Source organism: Lissotriton vulgaris, chromosome 12 (assembly GCF_964263255.1).
Source record: "Lissotriton vulgaris chromosome 12, aLisVul1.2, whole genome shotgun sequence".
Taxonomy (NCBI): Eukaryota; Metazoa; Chordata; class Amphibia; order Caudata; family Salamandridae; genus Lissotriton; species Lissotriton vulgaris.
The window spans coordinates 740,554,094-740,578,748 of record NC_141700.1 but is presented as its reverse complement, the minus strand read 5'-3'; the positions used below and the strand labels follow the sequence as shown (position 1 = coordinate 740,578,748).

Genomic DNA, 24,655 nt, shown 5'->3' with positions numbered 1-24,655 from the left:
TTGAGGGGTGTGGGGTAGCTACGGTAGGTGGGTGAATGACTAAGGTGCCGGGAGTAAAGGAGTGGTGCATGTCGTTTTGGGTGGGAGCTGTGGTATCAGGGGTGAGAGGAAAGGGGATGAGGGCTGGTGTGTGAGGGGAAGGGGTGAGGTTGTTGGTGTAAGAGGGGGAGTGATCTATGTTTGTGCTCGAGGGGAGTGGGGTAGCTACGTTAGGTGGGTGAATGACTAGGGTGTCGGGAGTAAAGGAGAGGTGCATGTCGTTTTGGGGCTGGGCTAGGATAGAAGGAATGAGGTTTGAGGCTGTGGTGTCAGGGGTGAGAGGAATGGGTGTGGTATGAGAGGATGACAAGGTGAGGTTGGAGGGGGGAGGGGGTGCCGCTGGAATGTGTGGGTGAGGGATCTATGTCTGTAAATGAGGAGTGCGAGGTAACTACATTAGGTGGGTGAATGTCTAAGGTGCCGGGGGTGGAGGAAAGGTGCGTGTCGTTTTGGGGTTGAGCTAGGTTAGAAGGGTTGTGATTGGGGGCTGTGAATTCAAGGGTGATAGGCCTGAGGGTGCTATGAGTGGGGGTCCGGTGATTGGCGAGGTGTTGTTTGAACATGGGGAACAGGTTGTCCAGTAGTTCCAGGTTCTTGTCTGTGGATTGAATTAGGATAATCCCGTTATTGTATATAGTGATGGTGGTTCTGCCCGGGAAGAGTTGGGATGGTGTGATGGAGAGTTTTTGGCCGTGCGCGAAATTCCTGGAGGTGGAGACCGTGAGTAAGGTGTGGAACGCTTTTCTCCATTGGGCTCTGCGTGTGGTGTGGAAGATGATATCAATGTTCAGTGAACCATTGACTGGTGAGAAGTAGGTGTCTGCACAGGGAGTTTCAGGGTGGGACCTCAGGAAGTTGTGTTTAAAGCGTTTAGCGGCTTTTTTAGTGAGTGAGGGTGGGTAGTTGATTCTGTATGTGTGCTTGCCGACGGGTTCCATGATGGGAGGACAGTCTAGGTAGGTGTAGTAGGGAGGGTGCACTGTCCTAAACAGTTGCGTGGGCCTAAAGTGACACTAGTGAGTGCACAATAATGCTTTACGCAGAGTACAGATGCAGACAATAATAGATAGATAATGGGAAGTGACACTAGTGAGCTGCCAAGGTGTTTGAGGTAGTAGTCGGTGCATACAAGACTAACACTTGAGATGGGTGCGAGTTGCACAAGTGTAGGGTGCACAATAAAGATATAAGAGAGCAGAATACTGATGAGGACTGTAAGTTACATAGAGCAGGGGTGACACTAATGAGCAGCTAACAAGTATGAGGTAGTAATCAGTGAACACGGGAAGGAACAATGTAAGTGCAGGTTACGTCAGTGACAAGTCTATGTGAGATACTCGTCAGTACATTTTAGGAATAGGAGTGAGTTCGATGTAGGTTATAAACAAGTGCAGAACAAGTAGAAATATAATACTGACAAAATACTGGAATAAAATAACTGTGCAAACCATAAAAATATCTAATCGAAGGTGACAATAGTGAGTAGTCAAAAATATGTAAGGTACAGGAGTCCGTGACAGAATACAATTGCACACACAAATTATATGAAACAACAAGTGGCATTAGTGAGCAGCAAAAGAAAAATATATGAGGTATAATATATGATATACAAAACTGACAAAATACTGGAATGAAATAACTGTGCAAACCATAAAAATATCTAAATCGAAGGTGACAATAGTGAGTAGTCAAAAATATGTAAGGTACAGGAGTCAGTGACAGAATACAATTGCACACACAGATTAAATGAAACAACAAGTGGCATTAGCGAGCAGCAAAAGAAAAATATATGAGGTAGCAAACGGTGCATTACCGGTGACGATAAAGTGGGACGTGCAAGATACAGTTAGGAATATAGAATATAATGCCACTGTAAAAGGCAATAATATATGGGTAGCAATAGGTGCAGAAAAAGTGAAATGTGCTGGACACAATTAGGAATATATTAATAATTATCACGGTAAAAAAGCAGACTATCTAAATCCGACGTGAAAACGCCAAGCTGTGTAAATTGTGCAGCCGATATAAGTAGTCTAATAGTCTAAGAGGCCTTAGGTCTTTAGGTCGATGGTAGAAATGACTAGTCCATGATGGTCTCCCAAAGATAGACAAACTAAGATGGCCGAACCGATAGGGGAGGTAGAAATATTGGTCCTTTGTCTGTTGCTGTTACTTTGGGCTCAGAGCAGGACCGTTTCACTTTCTATTCGAGCAGGCACTGCTCATAGCTTGCTGGGAGGGAAAAGTGGGGGAGTTAAAGCTGTGGAGCCTCATGGACATCAAAGGTACCGGCGAGGATTTATTTCTACATTTTTATGGCCCCGGCCATGTTGCTCAAGGAGGTAGTTTACGAATGTGAGCAGTTTTATGTCCCCAGCCATTTTGTACAAAGGAGGTAGTCTAAAAATGTGAGCAGGCGGGTGGGGTGAAATAAATACCTTATGCCTCCATAAGCGTGTTGAGCTTGCCAGCAGAGTTTTTGTTGTTGCAATGCTTTGATCCAGGTGTGACGCAGATAGATCTGACTGTAGCTATTTGTGCTGTGTGTTTGCCTCGATGTTCCAAACCTGTATTTCCCTGCGCGGTGGGGGACTCGATGACAAATATCCACTCCCGGTGGGGGGGCGGCTCCTGTCGGCCCTCTAGCTCTCGTTGGTCCCAGAGCCCAGTTCAGCAATTCCCCAGCGCCTCTACACCTTCACATCCGTTTCCCGGTGCCTCCGGGAGCCGACTCCACTCACCGGGCGTCCTTCCTGGTCCCGCATCCAACCTACTGTGCTGTGATGCAGGCGGGAGGGGGTGTCCGCCGACTTCCCCGGGCAGTCCAGGCACAGCAATCAGCGGCCTGCGCCTTGGAGTGGGCGGGAGGGGGGGCCACTCTCCGGTGCAGCCGAGCGTACACTGTAGTCGGTACTCCTCGCGGGGTCATTGGAGATGGTTTCCCGGCTTCAGAGTTATGCGTTCCACTGCGGCGGCCATTTTTGAAATTGCGCGATTCGGTGGAACGCACGCCGAGTTTGATGTTTCTCTTCTTTGTTTGTCAAGTAGCCGGCGCTAGTCACCAACTAGTCACCAACTACAAACTCCAGGGCTTCTGAGCGGCTATCCTCCCAAGGCTCAAGGTTCGTCCAGCGCTGGAGCCCATCAGCAGATCCACTGCTCCGATGCAGGGGTGGGGGAGGGGGTCAGCTTCAGGTCGCTCCACAACCCACCGTGGGCACGAGACTCGTGGCAAGACGTCGATGGCAAGAGCCCTTTGCGTGATCGCAATCGTGCCGGGGGAGCCTCAGAGCGGAGCTTCAGAGTGCCGACCCTCCGCAGGCTCGGGACATCCGATTCCTGTGTTCAGCAGACGTCCGTTGAGGGTGGTGATGTCTCCAGCTGACCCAGGCTGCGACGGGTGGCTCCAACCTTCCACCGGACAAGGTATGTGGAAATAAAAAGATTCTAGTTACATCCTGTTACTCTTACGAATTCGGTTCCGTGGAGCAGTGGGCGCTGACAGGGATAAATCCACCTAGAGGGATCCCAGGCACCAGGAGCTCTTAGCAGGCTCCTGCTCCGGTGGCCATCTTGGACATATGACCTCTTCTCTACCAAAACCTAACATCCCCCTCCCAAGAAGAAGAAATCCACCTTCCTGCAACTGCCATTTCCATCGGACCCCTCCACCCACTGAAAAAACTAGCCTCAAAACCCCCACCAAATGAAATTCCCTTGGTGTCTGATGTCCCAACCCCCTCCCAAAACGAATACTTCCACATCTCAGCCCAATACCTCCACACCCAAAACATCCTGACCCAAGATGTCACCTGCCCTCTCTATTCCTGTTCATACCATTACCCATTACAAAATCCCTAAACTAGTAAAGCCCAGCCCATCCCATCCTCCAGCTAGCCTTCCCACTGCAGTTGACCCACCACACCATTCATCTGACCCTCGCACTGCAGTTGACCCACCCCCTCCCTCTGACCCTGCAACTGCAGTTGACCCACCCCCGCCATCAGACCCTAACAATGCGGTTGGCCCACTCCCCCTACTGATTCCATCCCTCCCAAAACACAACCCAGTCCTCCCTAGCCTTGTCCCTTTTTTTTCTAAATTACATTTGTATTGATTTTAGATAATCCGGTTGAATGGGACACAGATCAAAGCAAATATCAGAAGCAGGCCTTCAATTAGCTGTCAACAATAACTATACCCATCACAGCGATATCACAGCATTATGTTATTACAATCAAGGTATTCACAGACGGAGAATACACTCTAGATCTGAACAATGACGATCAGTGAGGGTCACAATTCTGCATGCAAGCAAGGACAAATAGGGTAAGAAGCTGTCATAATCTGTTAGTGCGGTCCCCTATAACCCTCATTCAATGATTGTCCCCACTATCGGCCTGTTTCACCAACAGATATTGCGCAAAAGACCCCAAAAGCTTTTAGGGCAATTTTTGGGGGGCAGCAGTTCATTATAGATATCTGACTGGGTATTGCAGTAGAGCATATGTTGTTCCCACTCTTTCACATCCAGTGTAGGTCCGCTCATCCATCTCATCGCTATTCTGTGCTTAGTTAATAATAGGCCCATGGAGATCAGTTTCCTAACTTTCTTATTCAGAGGCTTAGTGTACCCCAATAGTGCTAGCAAAGGGTCAGGAGAGGGGGATAGACCTGTAATCTCATTTAATAAGTGAAAATCTGTGTTCAGTAATTCGCTACTGGTTGGCATGGCCATGCTACATGCAGAAAACCTGCCCCCACCTTCCCACAGCGCTTGCAGTAATCTGTTTCTCTGAACCCATTTCGATATAATCTCAGTGGAGTGCAGTGAACCCTATTCAGGTACTTAAAATGGGAAAGCCTGTGTCACCCATTAAGCAAGATATTTTGTGTGGCTTCACAGCAATAACGCCAGATATCATCGGTGAGGTCACACCCTAAATTGCGCTGCCACTTCAGTCTGGCCTTGGTGTAGTGGGTAAAATTAAATGCTTGTGAGCTGGTATAAACCTTCAACACTAACTTATTAGGGGAGTCTGAACGGATTACTAGCAACAGCCGTCAGCTCAGGTGGTTCTTGCAGATCGTCTCCCAGCAAAGCCCTCAGTGCATGACTCGCTCTGGAAATGTGAAATTGTGTGAGGGGGATATGGTCATGTATGTCCTCTGTTACTTACTTCCAAATGTGCATTCTTCCCTCCACAAACAAATCATCCATCACTTGTATGTTTAAAGCACCCAGTGAGCGGATCACTTCTCTGTCAGCGCTGACGCTAAGCCAATGACACCACTCCACCGGCATCAGCGGGGAATGTAATAGGATGCCAGCCTGTTTTCTCATCAGGGCGTGCCAGGGCATGAACCACTGAGTTTACAGAGTCCCGCACACTGCTGCTCCAATCAATGGTCTGAAAAAGACTGCAAGGGAGGGGGTTAGGGCTAGCAACTACTTTCCCTATTTGAAGATGTGGCAGATTGTGTGGGCTATGGATCCAAAGTGGGGCGTGCGAACATTGTGCCACCCGATAATATAGCTCCAGACCTGGTGCCCCCAGGCCTCCAGCTGAATAAGGCAGTGTAAGTTTGTCTAATTTAACACGCAAAGTTTTCCCTGTCCAGGCCAATTTACCTAGTAGGGTCCTTAGTGTCTTAAAGATAAGTTGGGTTATCAACATTGGGATATTGACAAACAGAAATAGGAATCTAGGGAGTATGATCATCTTCATGAGGGACACACGCCCCACCAGTGAGATAGGAAGGCGTATCCACCTGTCTATGTCTTCCTCTAATTTAGTAATGGCTTTACCATATTTTGCCCTGAAAATTTGTTCCGCGTCGGAGTGTATCTGTATACCCAGATATATGACCGGGTCCGCTGCCCATTGGAGAGGGTAATCTAAAGCTGTCTGTTCCATGGCCGGGATCAAAGAGAAAATGATAGATTTGTCCCAATTAATTTTTAGACCTGACACACCGCCAAATCGCAGCACCTCTCATATAAACGGAGGGAGATTGGTGTCCGGACCCTGTATATACAGTAAAATGTCATCCGCAAAAGCAGAGACAACAAGATTATAGCATGGGAACTGGAGACCCCTATTGCCATGATATTCATGTAGAGCACAATTCAAGGGCTCCGTAGCAACAGCGTAATGCAGAGGCGACAGGGGGTGCCCCTGCATCGTGCCCCTAGAGATTTGTATGGGTGATGAAACCACATCACTCGAATGCACACAAGCTGTGGGAGAGTTATATAATACTGAAATTAGTTTCAAGAAAATCTCTCCATCCCCAAATCTCCTAAGCACCACCAGCATATATTTCCCCTCAACTGAATCAAAGGCTTTTTCAGTGTCTAAAAACACCGCAGCCACCTCAACGCTCGGTTGAACATGCTTTAGGGCTGAAAATACTATTCAGATTATAGGATAGCGTGCGGCCGGGGTATAAAGCCCGCCTGCTCAGGCCCCACCAAAGTAGGCAGAAGCGGTGTCAGCCTGTTAGACAATATCTTCGCAAACCTTTTGTGTCAACATCTATCAACGAAAGTGGTCTGTAAGACAAGCACTCCTGAGGATCCTTCCGGTCTTCAAGATGGTTACTATTAATGCCTCACGCATAGTGGGGGGCATTATTTCAGCCTCACCTATTTCCTGAAATGGAGTGGGACCAGTAAATCACTGCAGGCCTTGCAAAAAGCCGCAGTGAGCCAATGTTGGCCTGGCGCACCACGATCCCGCATAGTGTTGAGTGCCATCCGGATTTCAACAGTTTCAAGGGGCCCCATAACTTATTCTCTGTGGCTATTTGTCAGCCAGGGCAGTTGTATATACTCCAGGTAGTTCATTATGTTATCCTAATCCGGGGTGACTTTGAAACTGTACAGGTCCTGATAATGTCAAACAAATCTGTTTACTATATCTGTCTGCTCTTTCAGGACAATGCCCTCCTCATCTAGTACTTCTCTGATAACTCCAGATTCATATTGCCATCGGACAATCGCAGCAAGCACCAAACCCGGCCTGTCGCCCTCACCTTAAGATCTGGCCAATGCGTATTTCCCCATGTGCTTACTTGCTCTGTCAGCTTCCCGATGATATTCCTCCAGTGTAGTTTTCAGATGTTCTATAATCTGAGGGTCTTTACTCTTAAGCACTTCTGCTTCCAGGGCACTCAAACGATCCTCCAAAACAGCAAGTCTACCTCTAATAGAGCTGAGCACCCCCGAATGTTTAATCATGGCAACCCCCGTATGTATATCTTAAACGCCTCCTAGACCATGGCAAACTCATCATCGTGGCAAACTCATCAATGGATCCAACTTTAATGGCAAATAATTCAGTGATAACAGCAGCTAATTCAGCTTTAAATGCTGTATCCAGAAGGGAGTTTGGGGGAATTACCACAGAAGGGAGAAGGGAGCGGTAAGGGATGTAAATCGTTATCAGGATAGGAGAGTGGTCAGAGAAGGAGTGAGCTAATATACTGTAGTCTTGCACCCTGGGCAATATGGCCTCAATATTAGACAGTAGTCTATTTGAGTGTGCATATCATTGTACGCCGAGTAGTGCGTATACCCACCCATCCCAGGGGACCTGGCTCTCCACACGTCCACCAGTTGTACCTGCAACACCACATCTGCTTTAGCTTTAGCAGCCGCAGACGTTTGGCTAGAAGGTCCTTTCAATCGGTCGAGCGACGGATCAAAAACATAGTTAAGATGCCCTCTCCAAATTAATGGCAATGGTCGGCAGCTTATAATAAGAGTTAATAGTGTATTGTAGAACTGCGGGTCATTATAGTTAGGTGTTTACAATTAGAAAGTCAGCACCCCCACCGTTGCATCTTGAAATTATAAATCTGCCTGCAGGACCCATCTTACATTCTTCGAGCCATAAACTTGAGTTGGGATTAACCCATGTGAGTACCCCCCTAGCATGTGAGGTAAAGCCTGCGGCGTTTAAATGCCCTGCTAGGTTGCATCTTGTAAGCTTAGCACAATTAGGGGCAAGATGCGTCTCCTGCAGCAGCGCAATGTCTACCTCCTTTCTTCGCAGACATGCCAGAATTTTCTGCAGCTTTCTGTGATTATTTAAGCCCCCACCTTCCATGTCATTAATTGCAGACATCTCCTATAGCCCTGCGCCCGTGACCTGTACGGCATCCTGCATACTTACATGTTTTAACAATCTCCGCTGCTATTGCAAATACGCTATTGTGACCTGTCATGCTCAGTGTGACCGTATGAACTGTAAAAAAGTAACTAACCCCCCTCCCACCCATGCCATGCCATCCCCAACTAGGCATTGGCGGCATACTACTTACCCCCTCCCTGTCAGTTGCTAGTACGTATGCCAAGAAATCAACACATGTGTAACAATAAACACTATTCAACCCATGACATTTGAGCATGAAACGCATTGGGGCAGATGTTATCGGCCATCTCTTCAGTGTGGTCCCAGTGCTGCATCACCACTTACCAAGGAATAACAGACTCCCACTGGAGACACTAAGTTACCCAGGTAGTCTGATAAGCCACTAATGATGAATAGCATCTCTCACCCTAGAAGAGACCATTGTATCTCACCAATAAACCTTAGCTCTGCACATGAAGGTTGTCATACACATACATCTTGACATAAACTTATAGTACCCGTGAAGAAGGCACACCTGAAAGGCAAAGTACTCAAAACCCCCAACTCACAGAATGGATTGACACCTCGATCTAGGGCGCAGTGTCACTTATCAGTCATTTTCATCAAGACCACCATCAGCTCCAGCAGCCTTATCATCCGCTATCTTGTCTTTCCTGCACTTTCTGGACAAGTCCCAGTCTTTGAAGGCTTTTTGTAGGGACTGAGGGTCAGAGAAAATCTTAGCCTTACTGTCGAACATCACTCTCGGCCGCGCCGGATACAGCTTCACGTATTCTACTATGTGTTCCTGCAACTTGCGCTTCAGAGTTGCGAATTGCTTCCTGGCCTCCTGGACTCTGATAGTAAAATCCAGGAACAAGGAGAGAGAAGAGTCCTCATATTGCAGTTCTCCCAGTTCTCTTGCCGTTTGCAGCGCCACGTCCTGGTGTCTGTAGTTGAGTAGCTTTGCTATTATAGTTCGATGAGGAGCCCCCGGGGGCGGCTTAGGTCCCAGTGATAGGAGCACTCTCTCCATGACGAACATAGAAGAAAAGGTATCAGCGCCAAGCAGCGTAGTCAATAATTCTTCTATGAAAGTCTCCATGTTACCTGTCACAGTGGACTCGGGCAGGCCAAAAATGCGCTGATTACTGCATCGCGACTTGGCTTCCGAGTCCTCAGCTCTGACTTGCAAAACAGTCAGAGCTCTCTCCATTTGTTTCTGTGCACTAGTAGTGTCGGTTTGAGCCTCCTCCATTTTTTATTAATTCTACATTCAGCCATATCAAGACGATCCGCGTGCTTGTCGACTCTCTCAGTCATACGGTCCATCCTATAGGACAGGGTATCTATTTTTGCGTCAATCACTGATAAGCCTTTTTGCATAGACGCAAGGATTGCTTTAATGTCGTCAACTGGGTCATCCGACATTGTGTCAGTATACAACGCCGCTGACATGGTGGCTTTATCTCTATGGGCGTTTTTCCATTGCTCAAAGTTCAGCTTGGGTTGAGTCTTATCTGGTTTGGCCATGGGAGCGACAAGCAGGTTATATGCAAAGCTCCAGAATAGCAGCAGCTGTTGCCTCAGCTGCCCCATTCGGGAGAACCCACAGGCGCTAGACGGGGGCTTCACAGGGGGGAGTCTATACTGGGTCACCCCAGGTGGCCCCCAAGTTTGCTTCAAGAACTGGCATAGTTCCAGCCTGTCCTCACAAAAATTGTGGGACTCCACTTTATTGGCACTAAATAAGGCAAGTTCTGACCATGTACATACAACTACACCAAGAGACAGTGCAGCACAGCAAAGGAAGCAAGATATGAATTGGTAGCGTCGTACACAAGTTCAGCGCCTCAGGTGCTTCTCCGGACGCTCTCCACAAGCAGGCCCGCTCACCCGGCCAGCAGCAGTTAGACTGCGCAGCAAAGTCACCGCCTCTAGGCCGCAGGCTCCGCAGTGCCAGAGCTCAGCAGCAGTCAGGGGTTTCGCTGTAACTCACCCCATAGCAGGATCGCCAACAGGCAGAGGGTCCCGCCGTCTCCGCTCCGCAGCAAATATAAGGGCCAGGTGAGCTCATGCACCCGTCGCAGAGTAGGAATCTCCTCTCTCTCCAGCAGCAGCAACTCGCGGCGTAGAGGCCAGCCACGTCCAAGGAGAGATCTCCGGATTGGCCGGGCCTGTCGAATCCGTTCCTGCAGCCTCCGAGTCACCGCCACGAGGGCACAGCGTACATAGCATCCAAGGTGAGATATCAGGATATTAACAGCTAGTAACTGCCGGATAAGGGTGGAGATGAACGGAGCTCACTTAACAAGCAGCCATTTTTGGCCAGGCAGCTCCGCCCCCCTAGTCTTGTCCCTTTGGTGCATGGCCTGCCCCATAGATGCCCCTCACAGGGGAGGTATCCCTTTGCAGAATATTTGCAGGCTAGAGTAGATGGGCAGGACTCTTGTCACCAATATGTCAGAGACCTTTGGACTGGCCATTGGCTTTTTGCTATTTATGAAAGGTATGTTTGAATAAAGCATGTTCACATTGTCATATACAGATTTCAGTATCCCAAAAATAGTTATTTTACTTAACTGTATATCATGTGTAATTAGTAATTAACTGAGCTGAACTGTGTAATTAGTATTGTAAGTATACAATGATGTTAGTATGGCATGGTTTGTATATGGTTCATGGAGTATGAGTACTTGGTCACTATGTAGTCAAGAATTTGGTGTCTACTTTGGCTGGGTGTCAATGTCAACGTTAGTTTTGGCCATGAGTGTGACATGAAGTCACAAACCTTTTGTTTTTAAATCACACTTGCACATAGTTAATGCTTTCAGAAGTTAACATTGTGGAAGTGTTGCAACCTGCAACAGTTTAGGAGAAGAATGCTGCATATGTTTGATATGTGCAGAAAGACAACTGTCTCATCAAAACACCTGTATGCATATGGACTTTGACTACATTGTAGTGACTTTGAACACAACAATGTACTCAAAGTAATGGTAGATTTGTTTTATGTGACTTGATAGTGGTAGACCCATGTCTGTGTCTTCTATTGATCAGGTAGACTAGTGGCAATGACACACTTGCCACAGTTGGCATGCCACTGTATGCCAATATCCTTAAAGGCTATGGACCCATATGATACAGTTCCTGTGCCCATGGTGATTGTAAGGTAGGCATTAGTCTGATACTGTCCCAACACTGTTACCTCTCCGGACTCTACTTTCTGCAGATATTCTTGTTAGTCAAGTTGTCCGTGGTCGGTATTATCCAAGGCCTATACAATGAGATGTCAGTCATTCCATCCTGCTTTTGTTTTGGGGACATCATGTGGATGGTGTCCGTCTGTCCAGTATATGTCTCAATGATGTTTTACAGTCCTTACGGAGACAAAATTATTGTAGGTGATAGTTGGATGTGTACACAACGTATAGTGTATGAATGATCATCACAAAATTAGAATGCTTGTGATGACATGGTGATTACAGAGTTGTACAGTACCTAGCATTGTAATCTGCATCTCATTATGCCACAGTTAGAGTGAGAGAGTCAGGCCATTTCACAATTCTGTCTAATGTACTGTACATTTCTGGCATGGCGACACAGGTGCTATGAGTTCATTCAATGCGTAGGACGTTTGCTGGCAGTACACTCAAGGAAAAAAAGTGTGATGGGGGAGATCCATAAGATCCACGATGAAGGGGGAAATCTGGTGATAGACTCTTCAAGCATACGGGAGGAATTCCATACATATTGTAGGAAACTATACCAGGTGGAACAGAATGTAGAATAGAACTCAATCACGATTATTATTTTGAAGATGTTCAATTAGAACATTCACCCCTGACGATGCAGATCTTTGGAGAGCAGCTTCTCAGAGGAAGAATTATATGGTGCATTGAATGGCCTCCCTTCAGGCAAGGCAGTGGGACCTGACAAGATCCCCCTCGAGTTCTATAAAACCTTTTTCACTGGGCCCAATCTTATTAAAACATTTAGACAGGCTCAGATAGGGAATTCTGTTCCAGAGTCATGGGCCCAGGCCGTAATTGTAGTCTTTTTATAAAAAGGTAAGCCCCCTCGGGAATCAGGTTCTTACAGACCCATTAACCTGATGAACAACAATGTGAACATATTCTCAAAGGCACTAGCTTCACAACTAAGTTTAATAATTGGTAAGGTGATCCATACTCGACACAACAGAACAGATTCGAAGGCTGACAACGCTGTTGGATGCAGCAGCTGTCACAGGAGACACTATGGCATTGATTCTACTTGATGCCAAGGAGGCGTTTGGTAGAGTCTCCTAGGATTATCTGAGGGGCATCCTCAAATGGTTTGGGATAGGAAAGGGCTTTATTAAGGCAATTTGCAGCTTATTTAGGACCACTGTGGCCCGATTAAGAGTGAATGGAGGACACACAGACCTGATATGGATTATAAGGGGGACTAGGCAGGGGTGCTTGTGTTTCCCACTTCTCTTTGCATTATATATCGACCCCTTGATTCATTATATTGACGCAAACAGAAGAATTAAACCTATGAGATTTCAGGAACAAGAAACAAAAATCCTCGCATATGCAGATTATTTGGCAGTCATCACACCTGTTCCCCAAATAGCAATTGTGGCAATAGGGGAAGAAGCTCTAACATTTGGGAAGATCTCAGGTTCTTTGCTCAATAAGCAAAAAACACAGATAGTTATAAACAACTCAAATGATATGGAGGATCAACAGATGACCCAGGTAGCCACTTATTTAGGGATAAATAAAACCTTAGAGCTTGAGCAAATGATAAACATAAATATAGCTCCAATTACTTGGAAAGGAATAAAGGACTTCGACGGGTTGCACAATCTTCATCTTTCTATTGTCGGCAGGTGCAATATAATTAAGATGATTTTTTTCCAAGATTTTATATCTCTTGAGGGCCATACCACTGGAATTTGAAAATCATTGGTGCAAGGGGTTGGAGAATATGTTTAATAGATTTATCTGGGCACACAGGAAGAGTCGGAGAGCATTAACATTTCTGACACTTGCAAGAGAGAGAGGAGGAACAGGGGGAGCCATATCTTGGACTTTATTATTGGGCTGTAGCTTTACAATACATGCAGGGGTAGATGGGAGGGAAGGTAGAAGATCGGTGGGGTCAAACTGGGTCACCAGATGTTTACGAACTACTACTCGGAGATGAGGCCCAGGGCTGCTTCTTGAAATAAAGCTAGCCCAGCTATTAAAAAAGGGTACATTTAAAACTTTATTAACAGCTTTTTTTTAGATATGGGTAGCATTTAAAAGAAACATGCAGCTGGCAGAATGAACTTTTACACTCAATGTTTTTGAAACCCGATGCTCCCAGAAATTTTCCAGAATAACATTATGGCAAGATGGGAGGACGCATGTATTTTAATAAGTTGGGGATCTTATGGATTCAAATGGGTTTCAGACATTTAGTGATATTCTAATCAAATTTGGAATTAATAGGAGTGATTTTTTAAATACTTGCAAATTTGAAGCTTTCTAACTAAGAAAAAAGGGCGGTTAAAGGGCTTCAGTCAAAACAGCATTATGGAGGTGGTTAGGGACAACACAGGTTGTGCCATTAGGCATATTTATTCGAAATTGTCCCTGTTCAGCCAAGACGACCTTGAGAAACAAGGGGCAAAATGGGAACAAAAACTAGGTATAGTTCATGGTAGCTTATTAGACTCCCTGGAACTTGAAAGGACATTTTTTTGTTCTCGGCTAGACTACAAGCACAGCACTACAAAATGCTGTTTGCATTATGCTACACCCTGGAAAAAATAGCTCAATAAGGGGATGGGGGGCTGGTTGGGATCATCTGCCCCTGCTGTAACAGCACTGTAGCCAACCAAGGACATATGTTCACAACATGTCCCATTCTAGAAACACTGATAGGAAATAGAAATGTTTCTAAACCAATCGCTGAAAATAAAGATACATTTAACTAACGCTTCTAGGGGTGAGTAATAATGAAACACCTGAGGAATACCTATATTTTCAATTCCTGGCTATGGCAGTGGTCAGAATTTGTATATCGACGGCATTGCAGGATTTCTGTGGCCCGTACTTTTCAGCAATGGTTACGGAGGCTATTAGCTATTTTCACCTAGAAAAGGGGGTGCATGAAATAAAAGGGGTGTAGAGCAAACAGATTAGGGAAATATATCCCAGCCCGATCTACAGATGGAAGGAGGGAAGACGCAGTATCAGACCGTAGCTGATAACCTAGCTGCGAATGCAGGTATAAAGGTGCTTTTTTTTCAAAGATATGTTTATTAGAATCTTTTATGAGCATACAGTCCATAGGCACTCAAGGCAACAGCATATGGTCCCACGCAGGGGGTGAACAAGACACGATAAAAGCTTGGTGTACAAAAGAGGTATCGAAAACAGAGGGGTTGAGCTCCTCCTCAAATTCCATTAGCTAAACGAGAGTTACAGCTGCTAGATTAGCGGAGCGTTTCCCACTGTCTCAATAAATATGAGGTACACAAAAGAGCAGGTATCTTGTTAGGTAGTTGACCAAGCCTCATACAACTTGACAACTTGACATTTATCAGCAATAATACACTGTCTAAGATACGCTTCTGGAGTGCTGCAAGATGTCGAGAGAGACAACTTTAGCTCAACATAGCCTGTCCCAACGTGGGGCAAGCAGTCAAATGACTACTAAAAGAGCAAAGAACTTCCCCACTGCCCTAACCCACCCCCCACCCACCCGTGGTGGCGGCAGTATTCCTAAACAAAAAGTATAAGAGCACCAGACACTAGTACAGTGATCAGTATTCAAAGAGATGCAGAGCCCTGATGGTAGAGGGACAAAAAGCGGAAGGAAGGCCTCGAGAGAGGAAAGCGACCAGTGGTCCCCATTTGAATTCAAAGTTCTTGTAGTTGTCCCTAAAGATGTCGGCCATACGTTCAAGGCTCAATAACCTCCAAAGGCGGGCGTGCCACAGGGAGATAGCCAAAGCCTCCTTCTACCAGGCAGCCACATGAGTGACCTTCGCCGCACCGATACATAGCCACATAATCATCTTGTCAGCACGGGTCTGATGTTCTAGGGAAGGGGTCATGTAGCCCCAAGAGAACCCCCGCCACAGTAGTAGGCAGGGGGTAGCCCAACATTTCCTTTATGCAGGCCAGGATTTCATCCCAGAAAGGCCAGATAGACGGGAAATCCCACCATATATGGCGAAAGTCACCCAAGAGCCCGCAACCCCTCCATCATCTATCCGAGGTGGTGGGGAATATTCACCAGGAGCTTGAAGGGGTGAAGGTATCAATCCATCATGGTCTTAAGATGTACCTCTCTAAGATCTATGGAGTGATTGAATCGGGTAATGTCAGACCAAAGATGAGTCCATTCCTCATCAGAAATGGGTCGCTGGATCAGGTCCTCCCACATACTCATGTACCTGGGCCGTAGAAAGAGGGAGGTCTTAAGCAAGAAGGTATAGATAAAGGAGATCACACTCTTCATAGAGGACGTCTTGGAGAGAAAGGTTTCGAATTTTGTGGGAGGTCGGGTAGCGGCGTCCCTAACTTGGGGATTGAGGGCCCAGTGCATCAGCTGTGCGTGGTGGTAACGTTCAATATTCTCTAAGTCAAACTCCCCTTTGCACTCATCAAAGGTGAGAGGCTCACCGTCTCGGAATAAATGAATCAAGGTTAAGCAACCCCCCCTCTTCCATGCATCAAAGGGACCCTTGTGAAGAGCCGGAGGAAAAAGGGAAGTGTGGTGAATCGGGGTAAAGGGATATGGGAAGGAGGACCATCTGTCATCACCCAAGACTGTGTCCCAGACCTTGAGAGTGGTGTGTGTAGGTGTGCTGATGTAAGTATTTGGGGGTCTATCTCTACGGGGCTCCCATATGGTCCGACCTGTCACGCTGTGGTCCATATGCAGCCACTGTTTCTCAGAATCTTTCTGGGACCATTCGACTAGGACCCGCAACTGAGCAGCCTTGTAATAGAGTTGAATGTCCGGCAGGCCCACTCTCCCCTCCATGCGAGGGCGGCGGAGCAGAGAGTAGGAGAAGCGTGCTCATCCCCCTGCCAGATAAAGCGCAAGATCATGGCTTTGATTTTCCGAAAGAAATCAAGGTCTAGTTCAATAGGCAGGGCTTGAAATAAATAAAGAAGTTTGGGCAAAAGGGTCATCTTTAATGCGTGAATGCAACCCAGCCATGAGAGGAAGAGTGTGAGGAGGGGAGGGAAGTTGGCTCCGTACAACCCTCGAATGGTTGGCGTCAGGGAGACACCCAAGTATTGAATGGCCGAAGAGGCCCATGCCAGTGGTGTGATAGTTCTGAGATTAGCAACCGCCTCCGGCGCAAAAGTAAGATTAAGTATAAAGGACTTCCCAGAGTTTATTTTAAAGCCAGAGACTCACTCATAGCGGTCGAGTTCGGATTGTAAGCTTTTTCACTTTCATATTCCTTTCTAAGTTCACACACTTCTCTACTCAAACACTTTAGATGAATGAAGATGCTTCACTTATTCAAAAACACCTCTCTAATTTGAAGTTTACCCTATTTATAGAATTTTACAATATACCTTGCTGAAGATCGGATTAGTTGAATTCACCAATAGAGTGATCATTCACCTCTATCTTGTTCTTTGTCATTTTCTTTTCCCTATTTAAGTCAATGCATTCCTACCAAAATCTTCACAATACCAAGTATTTTATTTCTTTTTAAGATAACTTATTCTAAATTTCATAGAACCAGACGTTTATTCTTGAATTGTATTCAACACTTGTTTGATGAAAATTATTCCGAAAGCATGGAGAAAACAGTTAGGTGCTGATGAGATTTGAACTCAAGATTTCCTGTTTACGAGACAGGCACTTTAACCACTAAGCCACAGCACCAACGTTAATTAAAAAAATGCATAAATAATTTATTGTTAATGATGAAAATGTGTTTCCTGCTATAAATTCTTTTGTATATGTGTTGTAATATTAAACACGAAAAGTTCTCAATCACTAAGCAAGTATTAATATGTTTTAATAAACAGGTACTCTTATAAAACCCAATTTCATTTCTTGAATACTTTCATTTTTTTTTCATGAAGGTATTAATGATGCTCAAATCTAGGTGGAAATTTCATCTACGTCTTTCTCATAGATATGTCTTTTTTCATTTTGCAATAACTGTATTAATTCTATAATCTTGAAAATACTTGGGTTTTTTAAGGTTTAAGACGATCTGTTCAACAGTAAGAAGAATCAGACTTTTATATTTTAATTGTATCGGAATAAGACCTAATGAAAATGATTTGTTATATAACAATGAGAAAAGCAAGACGCTGCTGAGAGTTGAACTCAGGATCTCCTGTTTACTAGACAGGCTCTTTAACCAGCTAAGCCACAGCACCCACTTGATGCTTAATTTTGAAACACTTTTCTTTATGGTGTTCAAGAGAATATTGTGTTTTCACTTTCATATTCTTTTCTAAGTTCACACATCTCTCTACTCAAACACTTTAGATGAATGAAGATGCTTCACTTATTCAAAAAACCTCTCTAATTTCAAGTTTACCCTATTCATAGAATTTTAAAATATACCTTGCTGAAGAATGGATTAGTTGAATTCAACAATAGAGTGATCATTCACCTCTATCTTGTTCTTTGTCATTTTTCCCCTATTTACGTCAATGCATCCCTACAAAAATCTTCACAATACCAAGTATTTTATTTCTTTTTAAGATAACTTATTTTAAAGTTCATAGAACCAGACGTTTATTCTTGAATTGTATTCAACACTTGTTTGATGAAAATTATTCCGAAAATATGGAGAAAACAGTTAGGTGCTGCTGAGATTTGAACTCAGGATTTCCTGTTTACGAGACAGGCGCTTTAACACCTAAGCCACAGCACCAACGTTAATAGTAAAAAATGCATAAATAATTTATTGTTAATGATGAAAATGTGTTTCCTGCTATAAATTCTTCTGTATATGTGTTGTAATCTTAAACACGAAAAGATACTCAATCACTAAGCAAGTATTAATATGTTTTAATAAACAGGTACTCTTATAAAACCCAATTTCATTTCTTGAATAATTTCAATTTTTTTTCATGAAGGTATTAATGATGCTCAAATCTAGGTAGAAATTTCATCTACGTCTTTCTCATAGATATGTCTTTTTTTCATTTTGCAATAACTGTATTCATTCTATAATCTTGAAAATCCTTGGGTTTTTATAAGGTTTAAGACGATCTGTTCAACAGTAAGACGAATCAGACTTTTACATTTTAATTGTATCGGAATAAGACCTAATGAAAATGATTTGTTATATAACAATGAGAAAAGCAAGGCGCTGCTGAGAGTTGAACTCAGGATCTCCTGTTTACTAGACAGGCGCTTTAACCAGCTAAGCCACAGCACCCACTTGATGCTTAAATTTGAAACACTTTTCTTTATGGTGTTCAAGAGAATATTGCTTTTTCACTTTCATATTCCTTTCTAAGTTCACACACTTCTCTACTCAAACACTTTAGATGAATGAAGATGCTTCACTTATTCAAAAACACCTCTCTAATTTGAAGTTTATCCTATTCATAGAATTTTAAAATATACCTTGCTGAAGATTGGATTAGTTGAATTCAACAATAGAGTGATCATTAACCTCTATCTTGTTCTTTGTCATTTTCTTTTCCCTATTTAAGTCAATGCATTCCTACCAAAATCTTCACAATACCAAGTATTTTATTTCTTTTTAAGATAACTTATTCTAAATTTCATAGAACCAGACGTTTATTATTGAATTGTATTCAACACTTGTTTGATGAAAATTATTCCGAAAGCATGGAGAAAACAGTTAGGTGCTGCTGAGATTTGAACTCAGGATTTCCTGTTTACGAGACAGGCACTTTAACCACTAAGCCACAGCACCAACGTTAATTATATAAAATGCATAAATAATTTATTGTTAATGATGAAAATGTGTTTACTTCTATTAATTCTTTTGTATATGTGTTGTAATATTAAACACGAAAAGTTCTCAATCACTAAGCAAGTATTAATATGTTTTAATAAACAGGTACTCTTATAAAACCCAATTTCATTTCTTGAATACTTAAAAAAAATTTCATGAAGGTATTAATGATGCTCAAACCTAGGTAGAAATTTCATCTACGTCTTTCTCATAGATATGTCTGTTTTTCATTTTGCAATAACTGTATTCATTCTATAATCTTGAAAATACTTGGGTTTTTATAAGGTTTAAGATGATCTGTTCAACAGTAAGATGAATCAGACTTTTATATTTTAATTGTATCGGAATAGGACCTAACGAAAATGATTTGTTATATAACAACTATGAAAAGCAAGGCGCTGCTGAGAGTTGAACTCAGGATCTCCTGTTTACTAGACAGGCGCTTTAACCAGCTAAGCCACAGCACCCACTTGATGCTTATTTTGAAACACTTTTCGTTATGGTGTTCAAGAGAATATTTCTTTTTCACTTTCATATTCTTTTCTAAGTTCACACACCTCTCTACTCAAACACTTTAGATGAATGAAGATGCTTCACTTATTCAAACAACCTCTCTAATTTGAAGTTTACCCTATTCATAGAATTTTAAAATATACCTTGCTGAAGAATGGATTAGTTGAATTCAACAATAGAGTGATCATTCACCTCTATCTTGTTCTTTGTCATTTTTTCCCCTATTTACGTCAATGTATCCCTACAAAATCTTCACAATACCAAGTATTTTATTTCTTTTTAAGATAACTTATTTTAAAGTTCATAGAACCAGACGTTTATTCTTGAATTGTATTCAACACTTGTTTGATGAAAATTATTCCGAAAATATGGAGAAAACAGTTAGGTGCTGCTGAGATTTGAACTCAGGATTTCCTGTTTACGAGACAGGCGCTTTAACCACTAAGCCACAGCACCAACGTTAATAGTAAAAAATGCATAATTAATTTATTGTTAATGATGAAAATGTGTTTCCTGCTATAAATTCTTCTGTATATGTGTTGTAATCTTAAACACGAAAAGATACTCAATAACTAAGCATGTATTAATATGTTTTAATAAACAGGTACTCTTATAAAACCCAATTTCATTTCTTGAATAATTTCATTTTTTTTTCATGAAGGTATTAATGATGCTCAAATCTAGGTAGAAATTTCATCTACGTCTTTCTCATAGATATGTCTTTTTTTCATTTTGCAATAACTGTATTCATTCTATAATCTTGAAAATACTTGTTTTTTTTAAGGTTTAAGACGATCTGTTCAACAGTAAGACGAATCAGACTTTCATATTTTAATTGTATCGGAATAAGACCTAATGAAAATGATTTGTTACATAACAATGAGAAAAGCAAGGCGCTGCTGAGAGTTGAACTCAGGATCTCCTGTTTACTAGACAGGCGCTTTAACCAGCTAAGCCACAGCACCCACTTGATGCTTAAATTTGAAACACTTTTCTTTCTGGTGTTCAAGAGAATATTGCTTTTTCACTTTCATATTCCTTTCTAAGTTCACACATTTCTCTACTCAAACACTTTAGATGAATGAAGATGCTTCACTTATTCAAAAACACCTCTCTAATTTGAAGTTTATCCTATTCATAGAATTTTAAAATATACCTTGCTGAAGATTGGATTAGTTGAATTCAACAATAGAGTGATCATTCACCTCTATCTTGTTCTTTGTCATTTTCCTTTCCCAATTTACGTCAATGCATCCCTACAAAAATGTTCACAATACCAAGTATTTTATTTCTTTTTAAGATAACTTATTCTAAATTTCATAGAACCAGACGTTTATTCTTGAATTGTATTCAACACTTGTTTGATGAAAATTATTCCGAAAGCATGGAGAAAACAGTTAGGTGCTGATGAGATTTGAACTCAGGATTTCCTGTTTACGAGACAGGCACTTTAACCACTAAGCCACAGCACCAACGTTAAATAAAAAAATGCATAAATAATTTATTGTTAATGATGAAAATGTGTTTCCTGCTATAAATTCTTTTGTATATGTGTTGTAATATTAAACACGAAAAGTTCTCAATCACTAAGCAAGTATTAATATGTTTTAATAAACAGGTACTCTTATAAAACCCAATTTCATTTCTTGAATACTTACAATTTTTTTTTCATGAAGGTATTAATCATGCTCAAATCTAGGTAGAAATTTCATCTACGTCTTTCTCATAGATATGTCTTTTTTTCATTTTGCAATAAGTGTATTCATTCTATAATCTTGAAAATACTTGGGTTTTTATAAGGTTTAAGATGATCTGTTCAACAGTAAGACGAATCAGACTTTCATATTTTAATTGTATCGGAATAAGACCTAATGAAAATGATTTGTTACATAACAATGAGAAAAGCAAGGCGCTGCTGAGAGTTGAACTCAGGATCTCCTGTTTACTAGACAGGCGCTTTAACCAGCTAAGCCACAGCACCCACTTGATGCTTAAATTTGAAACACTTTTCTTTCTGGTGTTCAAGAGAATATTGCTTTTTCACTTTCATATTCCTTTCTAAGTTCACACATTTCTCTACTCAAACACTTTAGATGAATGAAGATGCTTCACTTATTCAAAAACACCTCTCTAATTTGAAGTTTATCCTATTCATAGAATTTTAAAATATACCTTGCTGAAGATTGGATTAGTTGAATTCAACAATAGAGTGATCATTCACCTCTATCTTGTTCTTTGTCATTTTCCTTTCCCAATTTACGTCAATGCATCCCTACAAAAATGTTCACAATACCAAGTATTTTATTTCTTTTTAAGATAACTTATTCTAAATTTCATAGAACCAGACGTTTATTCTTGAATTGTATTCAACACTTGTTTGATGAAAATTATTCCGAAAGCATGGAGAAAACAGTTAGGTGCTGATGAGATTTGAACTCTGGATTTCCTGTTTACGAGACAGGCACTTTAACCACTAAGCCACAGCACCAACGTTAATTAAAAAAATGCATAAATAATTTATTGTTAATGATGAAAATGTGTTTCCTGCTATAAATTCTTTTGTATATGTGTTGTAATATTAAACACGAAAAGTTCTCAATCACTAAGCAAGTATTAATATGTTTTAATAAACAGGTACTCTTATAAAACCCAATTTCATTTCTTGAATACTTACAATTTTTTTTCATGAAGGTATTAATCATGCTCAAATCTAGGTAGAAATTTCATCTACGTCTTTCTCATAGATATGTCTTTTTTTCATTTTGCAATAAGTGTATTCATTCTATAATCTTGAAAATACTTGGGTTTTTATAAGGTTTAAGATGATCTGTTCAACAGTAAGATGAATCAGACTTTTATATTTTAATTGTATCGGAATAGGACCTAATGAAAATGATTTGTTATATAACAACTATGAAATCAAGGCGCCGCTGAGAGTTGAACTCAGGATCTCCTGTTTACTAGACAGGTGCTTTAACAAGCTAAGCCACAGCACCCACTTGATGCTTAATTTTGAAACACTTTTCTTTATGGTGTTCAAGAGAATATTTCTTTTTCACTTTCATATTCTTTTCTAAGTTCACACACCTCTCTACTCAAACACTTTAGATGAATGAAGATGCTTCACTTATTCAAAAAACCTCTCTAATTTGAAGTTTACCCTATTCATAGAATTTTAAAATATACCTTGCTGAAGAATGGATTAGTTGAATTCAACAATAGAGTGATCATTCACCTCTATCTTGTTCTTTGTCATTTTTTCCCCGATTTACGTCAATGTATCCCTACAAAAATCTTCACAATACCAAGTATTTTATTTCTTTTTAAGATAACTTATTTTAAAGTTCATAGAACCAGACGTTTATTCTTGAATTGTATTCAACACTTGTTTGATGAAAATTATTCCGAAAATATGGAGAAAACAGTTAGGTGCTGCTGAGATTTGAACTCAGGATTTCCTGTTTATGAGACAGGCGCTTTAACCACTAAGCCACAGCACCAACGTTAATAGTAAAAAATGCATAATTAATTTATTGTTAATGATGAAAATGTGTTTCCTGCTATAAATTCTTCTGTATATGTGTTGTAATCTTAAACACAAAAAGATACTCAATCACTAAGCAAGTATTAATATGTTTTAATAAAAAGGTACTCTTATAAAACCCAATTTCATTTCTTGAATAATTTCATTTTTTTTTCATGAAGGTATTAATGATGCTCAAATCTAGGTAGAAATTTCATCTACGTCTTTCTCATAGATATGTCTTTTTTTCATTTTGCAATACCTGTATTAATTCTATAATCTTGAAAATACTTGGGTTTTTTAAGGTTTATAATTTATATATTACAAGATAGAGGTGAATGATCACTCTATTGTTGAATTCAACTAATCCATTCTTCAGCAAGGTATATTTTAAAATTCTATGAATAGGGTAAAATTCAAATTAGAGAGGTTTTTTTTAATAAGTGAAGCATCTTCATTCATCTAAAGGGTTTGAGTAGAGAGGTGTGTGAACTTAGAAAAGAATATGAAAGTGAAAAAGCAATATTCTCTTGAACACCATTAAACAAAGTGTTTCAAATTTAAGCATCAAGTGGGTGCTGTGGCTTAGCTGGTTAAAGCGCCTGTCTAGTAAACAGGAGATCCTGAGTTCAACTCTCAGCAGCGCCTTGCTTTTCTAATTTGTATATAACAAATAATTTTCATTAGGTCTTATTCCGATACAATTAAAATATAAAAGTCTGATTTGTCTTACTGTTGAACAGATCGTCTTAAACCTTATAAAAACCCAAGTATTTTCAAGATTATAGAATGAATACTGTTATTGCAAAATGAAAAAAGACATATCTATGAGAAAGACGTAGATGAAATTTCTACCTAGATTTTAGCAATATTAATACCTTCATGAAAAAAATTTGTAAAGTATTCAAGAAATGAAATTGGGTTTTATAAGAGTACCTGTTTATTAAAACATATTAATACTTGCTTAGTGATTGAGTATCTTTTCATGTTTAAGATTACAACACATATACAAAAGAATTTATAGCAGGAAACACATTTTCATCATTAACAATAAATTATTTATGCATTTTTTACTATTACCGTTGGTGCTGTGGCTTAGTGGTTAAAGCGCCTGTCTCGTAAACAGGGAATCCTGAGTTCAAATCTCAGCAGCACCTAGCAGTTTTCTCCATGCTTTCGTAATAATTTTCATCAAACAAGTGTTGAATACAATTCAAGAATAAACGTCTGGTTCTATGAAATTTAGAATGAGTTATCTTAAAAAGAAATAAAATACTTGGTATTGTGAAGATTTTGGTAGGAATGCATTGACTTAAATAGGGAAAAGAAAATGACAAAGAACAAGATAGAGGTAAATTATCACTCTATTGTTGAATTCAAATAATCCAATCTTCAGCAAGGTATATTTTAAAATTCTATGAATAGAATAAACTTCAAATTAGAGAGGTGTTTTTGAATAAGTGAAGCATCTTCATT

The 24,655-nt window shown here is 41.3% G+C and overlaps 9 non-coding genes across 9 annotated transcripts; 2 read left to right on the top strand and 7 right to left on the bottom strand.

Moving 5' to 3' along the window:
* Nucleotides 1-18,520: 18,520 nt before the first annotated feature.
* TRNAT-AGU (transfer RNA threonine (anticodon AGU)) lies at nucleotides 18,521-18,594 on the bottom strand. The gene has a single exon. It is a non-coding gene; the product is annotated as a tRNA-Thr (tRNA).
* A 434-nt stretch (nucleotides 18,595-19,028) lies between these two features.
* Nucleotides 19,029-19,101, bottom strand: TRNAT-CGU (transfer RNA threonine (anticodon CGU)). The gene has a single exon. It is a non-coding gene; the product is annotated as a tRNA-Thr (tRNA).
* Nucleotides 19,102-19,536: 435 nt separating this feature from the next.
* Nucleotides 19,537-19,610, bottom strand: TRNAT-AGU (transfer RNA threonine (anticodon AGU)). Its single transcript has one exon. It is a non-coding gene; the product is annotated as a tRNA-Thr (tRNA).
* A 429-nt stretch (nucleotides 19,611-20,039) lies between these two features.
* Nucleotides 20,040-20,112, bottom strand: TRNAT-CGU (transfer RNA threonine (anticodon CGU)). Its single transcript has one exon. It is a non-coding gene; the product is annotated as a tRNA-Thr (tRNA).
* Nucleotides 20,113-20,547: 435 nt separating this feature from the next.
* TRNAT-AGU (transfer RNA threonine (anticodon AGU)) lies at nucleotides 20,548-20,621 on the bottom strand. Its single transcript has one exon. It is a non-coding gene; the product is annotated as a tRNA-Thr (tRNA).
* Nucleotides 20,622-21,563: 942 nt separating this feature from the next.
* On the bottom strand, nucleotides 21,564-21,637 carry TRNAT-AGU (transfer RNA threonine (anticodon AGU)). Its single transcript has one exon. It is a non-coding gene; the product is annotated as a tRNA-Thr (tRNA).
* Nucleotides 21,638-23,083: 1,446 nt separating this feature from the next.
* TRNAM-CAU (transfer RNA methionine (anticodon CAU)) lies at nucleotides 23,084-23,156 on the bottom strand. Its single transcript has one exon. It is a non-coding gene; the product is annotated as a tRNA-Met (tRNA).
* A 597-nt stretch (nucleotides 23,157-23,753) lies between these two features.
* On the top strand, nucleotides 23,754-23,827 carry TRNAT-AGU (transfer RNA threonine (anticodon AGU)). The gene has a single exon. It is a non-coding gene; the product is annotated as a tRNA-Thr (tRNA).
* Nucleotides 23,828-24,263: 436 nt separating this feature from the next.
* Nucleotides 24,264-24,336, top strand: TRNAT-CGU (transfer RNA threonine (anticodon CGU)). The gene has a single exon. It is a non-coding gene; the product is annotated as a tRNA-Thr (tRNA).
* The last annotated feature ends 319 nt before the right edge of the window (nucleotides 24,337-24,655 follow it).